Genomic DNA, 9215 nt, shown 5'->3' on the forward strand with positions numbered 1-9215 from the left:
TAGCTCCTGTGAAAGTTCTGTCTGCTGCACTTGTGGAAACTCCCCCTAGTGGTCAACAGTGTTGTTGATCGTCATGGAAATTGGAAGATCTGTTCTTGGCGAATCTTCTATATACTTGTATCTAGGGGGCACTATCTGACCAAAATTCTATTTTCATATGAACTGAATGGCTAGATTTAAAAAAAGGTAACTGTAGAAAAGCTTATTCTAGCTGCTTGACTTTACTGTGAAGATGAGGGAAAATTAGCACAATAAGGAAACATTTTGATGCATTAAGTAGAAATTTGTGTTACAAACAATTTGTCTCTAGGCAACAGAAAATGCCTTATTGAAGGGGCTGATAAAACATTGTTGTAGAAGTGTTGTTGATTCCAATGAGTGGGTGCAAGTCAACAGACTGCATCAGCGATAGAGTGCATGTGGGACAAAAAGTGAGAGAGCCATTAAAAAGGCATTAAAATGTGGTTATTTTATTTATTTTTCAAATGCAGGTAAGATTACTCTTGTCCTGTGCCATATTAACCGGTATGTCTAGCCACTTCACTTCTAAGATCCTCTTATACTCTCTCCTCTCACTGACAAAAGGCTAATTTATTTCTGTAACTAGAGCCCCATGAAGCAAATATATACTGTTTGAAACCACTTTGCAGCACCTACGCCTAGAATTAATGTTTTAAAACTGTTCAGTGTCCTCCCTGATAAATGCTGCCTTGTTTCTTCTTTCTCATTTTACCTTTTACTGCAAATTGCGTTCTGAACAGTCCACTGATTTGCTGCTAACATCTTAACAAGAAGCTCTCACAAAAATATTTCCCCCAATCCAAAACCTATTTAAATTAATAGGAGTTAGAAATAGTTGGAAAAATATTGATGCAACATTTTTTTCCTCAAACCTAAATGTTCCATGGGACCGTGTCAATTTCAGATACGTTCCGCCAGATATCTTGCCAACTCAACCACCTGGCTTCCAAGTTCCTGGCTACCTATCAGCACATCAGGTTTCCACAGTCCCTAGTTCCAGTACAATTTGGCCACATGGGCTACCTCAGAGCCAGGGCTTCCAGCAGAGCTGGGCAGAGAATGGTAATTCCATTTCAAGGAGAATTTAGAAATTTTTGGATTTTGTTTCAAGTTGGAAAAACATCCACATTTTGAAATCTCAAAGTCATCTACTACATGGAATTAACTTTCTCCACCTAGCTGTAAGGAGAGTCGTTCTGCTGATCTCAGTGCACTTTGGATCATGCTCTTAGTTCACATTACATTCAGGGATTGGGGAATTTATAAATTTATTTTCCTTTTTAAACAAAAAAACACTTTCTGATTATCATAATTGAGGAAAAAGGCGGTGCCACCTGGCAAACAAGCTACTATTAAGCTATGCATTCAGTGGAAATATTTATACATTTTCCCTGAATAACATACTGAATATAATGATATCATAGCACACAATGTTCAGTTTGTATACTTGGAAGGAGAGGAGGAGTGTGTGGAAAAGAAGTGTCTGTATTTATCTGGGTGGCTCAGTTCCCAAGTCAAAATTTTATTATTCAGAAATATAATTGATCTCAAAGGTTAAGCCATGCCTCAGAGGGATGATTTAGCAGAACACAGCAAAAGTCAAACTCTTTGGGTGAAAGTGATCATGAAATCATAGAGTTTGCAATTCTAAGGAAGGGTAGAAGGGAGTACAGCAGAATAGAGACAATGGATTTCAGGAAGGCAGATTTTGGTAAACTCAGAGAGCTGATAGGTAAGGTCCCATGGGAATCAAGACTGAGGGGAAAAACAACTGAGGAGAGTTGGCAGTTTTTCAAAGGAACACTATTAAGGGCCCAAAAGCAAGTTATTCCGATGGTTAGGAAAGATAGAAAATGTGGCAAAAGACCACCTTGGCTTAACCACGAGATCTTGCGTGACCTACAAAATAAAAAGGCGTCATATAAAAAATGGAAACTAGGTCAGATTACAAAGGATGAATATTGGCAAATAACACAGGAATGCAGAGGCAAGATTAGAAAGGCAAAGGCACAAAATGAACTCAAACTAGCTATGGGAATAAAGGGAAACAAGAAGACTTTTTATCAATACATTAGAAGTGTATTGATCCTCCATCTGTATGTCACCACTGTCCAATAGCCTGTGTAAGTCATTACACGGGGGTCCCACCAGTGGCTCAGGGATGTCAGGAATGGGCCTAAATACTTCTGCCATAGGGTTTAGGGCAGAAGAGGATGTGCTGTCTTCTGATTCAGCGGATCGAGACTGAAATCTTGTCTTCATCCCAGGATACACCATGGTTGTGTCTTCCTCCTCAGACTCACTGTCAGATGTGCTGAGTAGGGGTAGGTTAGCTGCAGGAGGCCGGCTGTCCACATTGGAAGGCGGCTTTGGTACAGCACCTTCGTTCTGCCCAGTTGCCCTGTTGTGGCCCATCTCATAAAGGCTGCCTACCAATTCTCCCACAGGGAGCAAAAGGTTTCTATGCACGGTTTTGGTCTGCCCTGGACCCTCTTCAGGTTTGATCTTGTAGACCGGCAGGTCTCCTAGCTTTTCCATCACTAAGTAAGGTATTGCCTTCCATCTGTCAGCTATCTTGTGTTTGCCAGCAATACCCAAATTTCTCAGCAGGACTCTGTCCCCTGGCTGGAGCTCTTGCAGATGCACCCTAGCATCATATCGCTGTTTGTTGTGGTCTGCGTTCTTCCGAGCTGCAGACGTAGCTAAGTGATAAGCATCCCGTAGCTTTTCTCGTAGTCGGGATACATATTGCTGATGGATTTCATAGCTATCGCCATCCTCTGATACACTAAAGCACAAATCTATGGGTAGTCTTGGTTCTCACCCAAACATCAAGAGATATGGGGTGACCCCCATAGCATCGTTCTTTGTGGCATTGTAGGCGTGCACCAGAAATGCAACATGTTGGCTTCAGGTTGCCTTCTGCTCTGGCCGCAAAGTCCCTAACATATCCAATAGGGTTCGGTTGAACCTCTCTGGCTGAGGGTCACCTTGTGGGTAGTAAGGCGTTGTCCTTGACTTTTTAATACCTGCTATCCTCAGCACCTCCTTCAGAAGGTGACACTCAAAATCTCATCCCTGATCCGAGTGTATCCGGGCTGGGAATCCATAAACTGAGAAATATTTTTCCCACAGTACTCGAGCGACAGTGGTGGCCCTCTGATCACATGTGGGATATGCCTGCGCATATCGCATGTAATGGTCGGTCACTACTAGGATGTTCCCAATATTCCTCTTGTCCACTTCTAAAGACAAGAAATCAATGCAAACCAGCTCCAGAGGTTTGTTGCTGGTGATGTTCTTCAGATATGCAGCCCTCGTGGGCAGAGTTTTCCTTTGAACACATCGCGCGCAGGTCTCACATTTCCTGCGAACATCTTCAGCCATCCGTGGCCAATAGAATCTACTGCGGATAAGTTCCAGGGTCCTCTCCATCCCTAAATGTCCAAAGTCATCATGCAGGGCCCTCATGGCCAGGGCTCTGTAATCTTTTGGCAGCACTAGTTGATTCCGTTGCTTTTGTAGAGGGTCTGTGGTCATGCGGTGTAGCACTCCCTGAATCAGTTTTAGTTTGTCCATTCTCTCAATAGTAGTTTGCCCTCTGGGGTAGGTGGGACAACCTCAGCTGGGCCTCGCCCCTCTCTTTTGGCAAGTAGTGTATCACGAATGTCAGTATCTTGCAGTTGGGCCTCTTGCCAGTCAGCCGTATTGAGCATGGGCAAGGGAGATTGGTCCAAAGCAATATAGTTTACTGAAGCAGAAAGCACGCATTCAGGGGGTAGGCCCAAAGTTTCAGCAACACATCCATGAAGGCTCTCATGGGCCTCCGGCTCTCGGCGACTTACACTGCAAATAGCTCTCACTCCATCCGTGGGTATCACAGCAAGTCGTGGTGCCTGTGGACACCTGGACAAAGCATCTGCATCTACATTGCTTCTCCCTGATCGGTATTGAATGCTGAAGTCATAGCTAGCCAAAGCAGCCACCCATCTTTGCCCTGTAGCATCCAGTTTAGCACTTGTTAACACATAAGTCAGTGGGTTGTTGTCTGTCCACACCTGGAACTGAGCCCCATACAAGTAGTCTCGAAATTTCTCAGTGATAGCCCATTTCAAGGCCAAGAACTCCAACTTGTGGGTGGGATAGCAGGTTTCACTATCAGACAGTCCTCGGCTGGCAAAGGCTACAGGTTTAAGCTTGCCTTCCACCTCCTGGTACAGTACTGCCCCCAGACCCTCCAAACTGGCATCAGTATGCAGGATAAATGGCTTGCTTGGGTCAGCAAATACTAGGACTGGGGCATGAGTTAGGCAAGTAATGATTTCTCGAAAAGCCCTTTCACATCTCTCATCCCACCATGGCCCAAAGGGTTCGAAGGGGCCATAGTGTCTCTGCACGGAAGGCCTTTTATTCTTGGTCTTAGATTTGTCCTTGCTGGGCTGATATCCCCTGGTAAGATCATTGAGGGGTTTTACAATTGCAGCATAGTTTTTCACAAATCTGCGGTAATAACCACTAAACCCAAGGAAGGTCTTGAGTTCTCTGTAGTTGCTTGGACGTGGCCATGTAGTGAGTGCTTCTATTTTATCAGGATCAATACTCACACCCTCTTGGGACACGATGTGCCCCACATACTTCACCGAGGTCCTGCAGAACTGGCATTTGTCAATTGAAAGCTTCAAACCATAATCCTCCAGCCTATCAAGCACTTTAAGAAGTCTTTCTTCATGCTCCTCCAAAGTTCTTCCAAACACAATAAGGCCATCCAAATAAACTAACACTTGCAGTAAATTCATGTCTCCCACAACTTTCTCCATAAGACGTTGAAATGTGCAGGTGCTCCAGAAATCCCTTGGGGCATGCGTTCGAACTGATAAAACCCTAATGGGCAGATGAAGGCTGTCTTCTCCTTATCTTCTTCACCCAGAGGGATCTGGTAGTATCCACTCCGATGATCCAACACAGAGAACCACTGGCTTCCCAGCAAACAGTCTAAGGCATCTTGAACTCGAGGCATTGTGTACTGGTCAACCACAGTACGGCGGTTTAGGGTGCGGTAGTCAATACACATCCGGATTTTCCCATTCTTTTTACGGACCACCACAATGGGTGAGGCGTATGAGCTGCGGGACTCTGTAATGATGCCATTTGCAGCCAGCTCTTGAAGATGTTGTCGCACATCTTCCATCTCGGAGAGAGCAAGCCTCCTAGATCTCTCTCTGAAAGGTCGAGAGTCATGTAGTCTGATGTTGTGCTCTACTCCTTTTGCGCATCCCACATCCCACTCATGCAATGAGAACACCTTGGATCTTTCACAAAGTTTCCTTCTTAGGCGATCTTTCCACTCCTCGGACAATGGTGAATCTCCAAAGTCAAACTTTTCTGGGTCTATTGTTGGCACTTGAGTCTCACACTGGGGTTTTTACAATTGATTCAGACTCAAAGAGGTCTGCTATCTTTTGTCCTTGCCTCACAACAACATCTCTACTTGTTTCATTAGTAATCGTATAGTCACCTTTTCCTGGGCTTCAGCAGGTAGGGTTATGACTCCACTGGGGACCAGCGCTCCTTCTGGGAGCTCTCCTTCAGCTGGCTGCTCTATCATTGCTAATGCCCCTTTACTGCCTTTCAGCCTGGTACTCATGACAAGTACTTCTTGCTCCGTCCTTTCAGGCACTACTAAGGGGGTTGTACCCATTGTACTTCAGTGCCCCAATCGGTAGCTCAGATGTCTCCTTTTTAGCGCTTTCATCTTCCTATAGGCTTCAGCACAAAGCGTATGGATCATCAGGGTACTCAGGTACTGGTCCCCAGCCCGTTGTCTGCAGTAATCCGTGAGCACCTTGAAGAGGCTGGAATTGGTCCCTATCAGCACAGACACATCAGAGGTCCCTTTCGGGTCAGGGCATATTAAGGCAGCGGAGTCCACCTCTTGCTTTACCCCAGCAACCTCCTCTGGGAATTCCAGGTGCACTATGACATACCCTTGATAGGGGTATTCATCCATGCTGAGGCCACACAGACCATTGCCAGTCAGTGGCTGTATGGGCAGGTGCCTAAGCATCTGTTGGTAGAATGACTGAAATATAATAGTCACTTGAGTTCCAGTGTCAAGCACGGCTTACAACTCCGCCCCTTCAATCCTCACCATGACCTCTGCTCGAGGCCCTATCAGTCCTGCAGGGATCCGAGCTGGTTGGTCCTTTCTGGGGGAATCTTCAAATCCTCTAGGCCTAGGTGGTCTCCGTCCCCGGACCTTCTGGCAGCTACTGGATCTCTCCCAACTGATCCTCAGCTTTTCATACACTAAGGAGGGGTTCTCTTCCTTATGGCAGTTAGCAGCACTGTGCCCATCCTGATCACACCGGTAGCAAAAGACGTGTCCTTTCCCCATTCGGCGAGGTGGACGGTGACTCTAGATACTGCTTCTCTATCATCACAGTCTGAGGCTCCTTATTCCTGGAAATCTTAGCTCGGTCAATGATGCTTTGCAGCTCAGCTATCCGTTCTGTCAGGACCTGCATTTGTTTGGCAAGTTCCTCTGTGGTCTCACCATCAGTACACTGGCCATGGCGGTGGCTCGTGCTGGCTGGTTCCAATGTTGGGCTTCCTAACACTCGCTCGCTGCCTGCCTTTCTTCTTCTTCCCTGACCTCCTTTATCAGCCGGGAGTAACTTGGGGGATGTCCTGCCATTCTCTTAGTCAGAGATACGAAGTAGGATGGGGTTCTATACTGAGTCCCTCTTACAACTTGAGCCAGTCTGGTCTGATCCATCTGCTCAGCGGTCACTGCTCCCCTCATAACAGCTCTCTGAAGTAGTCCTCTCCAGCCTCTGTATATAGGCTGAATTTTCTCTCACCCCTTGCTGTCGGGGAATTAATGAATTTACAGTAACTGTCCTCAGGGCCCTCTACGCTCCAAGGTATTATCAAGGGCCTCTAGGCAGTTCTTCACACTGACCTCAGGGTCCAGTGAGCTCAGGGTGCGAATTACATCTAATGCTGGGCCACTAAGGCTCTCTATTAGGACATCGTCGCTTTTCTCAGCGGGTACGGCCCACTCCGCAGCATTTCAGTAGTATGCTCCGACCAGAGTTCAAACTCCTCTCCCCATCAAATAACCTTAACTTACGACAAGAAGTTCGACATAGCATAGGCCAACACAATCTTTTCCAATATATGCCCAGTGCTTTTGCCCAATCATAGGCTGAGTCTGCCGCCCTCTGAACTAGAGGCTGCAGGACTGGGAGCCCAACGAACCCGACATATTAGCCATTATACAAACAGTAGTTTCCTCCAAATATAAACACAATTATTTCCCAATACAGTGGAACACTCAACAGGTGCTTGCGAGGGGTACTGACCCAGCGATCCCGACGAGCCCCCAAAAATGTAACCCTTCTGCCCCTCTGAGTTGGCAGCAACAAGGGCCGGATTCAGTATCCAGGGGATCCGTTTCAGTAACACAATGCATAACCGGCTCGAGCCCCACCAGTGACCTGGACACTCACATACCACAACCCCCCGGGCGCCTCTAGGAGGGCAATACTTCCCCTCTCGCAAGCACGGAGTCTGAGTGTAGCAAATCTTTTTAATAAAGGAAGGAAATCCATGCGGCATCCCATTGGAGGAACCACCACAACACAGGTATAAACACAAACCATAAAACAAAAACCCACCTCCAACTACGTTTGGCACTGTCCTTTTTCCTCTTAGGGTTTTAAGTCCAATCACCCCAAAGTCCACAACAACCCAAAAGTCTCTGGTCACATGCCACCCAGAGTTCGAGAGTTTATCTGTAGAGGTTCCCTCCCCCCCAGCCTTGGTAGAAAGGGGCACCTTACGTGGTCCGGGCCAACTGCCCTGCCTCTCCATGGGTTCTGCTTCTGCCTTCTCCACAAACTGTCCGCTTTACAAGCTGCTCCACTCGCTCCTCCAGCCGTCCTTAGAACTGCTCCGCCTCCACCAGCTGCTCTGCTCATGAGCTGCTCCAGTTCTCTCTGCAAAACTGCTCAGCTCCGCTCGCTCTGTGGGCCGCTCCACCCGTCCACAGGTACTCCGCTCTCTGCCAGCCACTCGCTGCCACCAGCTTGTCCCGTGATCCAGCTTCAACCGTCCCAACGACTGCTCCACTCCGCCAGCCGCTCTGCTACACAGCATATCTTCAGGCTCCCCCACTAGTTAGCACAGTACTCAGTGCTCTCAACTCAGTAATTTCAGCTCTTTAGTGATTAGTGATCTCAGGCTCTTAGTAGGGGAGCCCCAGTGCTAGTCCACCATTAGCCCAAAGTGAGTTCAGCTCAGTAACCTGTATTTAGATTCTTGAGGGAATGAAAAAATAAACTCTGACATTCCACAGTGGAGAGAGGAGGGGGGTGGAACTGGTGCTTCTGGCTCCACAAGGAGACTGCACCACCAGGCACAGATACCTGTCCCCACAGCCTCTCCTCAATCACTGGGTTTGGAACCCATGTCCCTTGTCTAGCAAGTACCACCAACTGAGGGTGAGTCATTTGTCACCAAAGCAGTCCCACAGCTCAGCAGTCGGGGATTAGGGTAGGCAGCCTATGCAAATACACTCTCTGACATTCTTTCCACCAGATGTCAGGGTAGAGCTTATCCTGACTCTGCTTACAGAGCAAGAGGAAGACCAAGGGACAGGGTAGGCCCACTGCTCAGTGAGGAGGGGGAAACAGTAACGGGGAGACTTGGAAATGGCAGAGATGCTTAATGACTTCTTTGTTTGGTCTTCACTGAGAAGTCTGAAGGATTGTCTAATATAGTGAATGCTTACGGGGAGAGAGGGTAGGTTAGAAAAATAAATAAAAAAAGAGCAAGTAAAAAATCACTTCGAAACGTTAGATGCCTGCAAGTCACCAGGCCTGATGAATGCATCCTAGAATACTCAAGGAGTTAATAGAAGAGGTATCTGAGCCTCTAGCTATTATCTTTGGGGAATCATGGGCGACTGGGGGAGGATATTCAGAAGACTGGAAGGGGGCAAATATAGTGCCCATCTATAAAAAAGGAAATAAAAACAACCCAGGATAAATTACAGACCAGTTAGTTTACTTCTGTGCCAGGGAAGAGTAATGAGTAGGTAATTAAAGAAATCATCTGCAAACACTTGGAAGGTGGTAAGGTGATAGGGAATAGCCAGCATGGATTTGTAAAGAACAATCATGTCAAACTAT

The sequence above is a fragment of the Gopherus evgoodei genome, chromosome 5, assembly GCF_007399415.2.
Source record: "Gopherus evgoodei ecotype Sinaloan lineage chromosome 5, rGopEvg1_v1.p, whole genome shotgun sequence".
NCBI lineage: Eukaryota > Metazoa > Chordata > Testudines > Testudinidae > Gopherus > Gopherus evgoodei.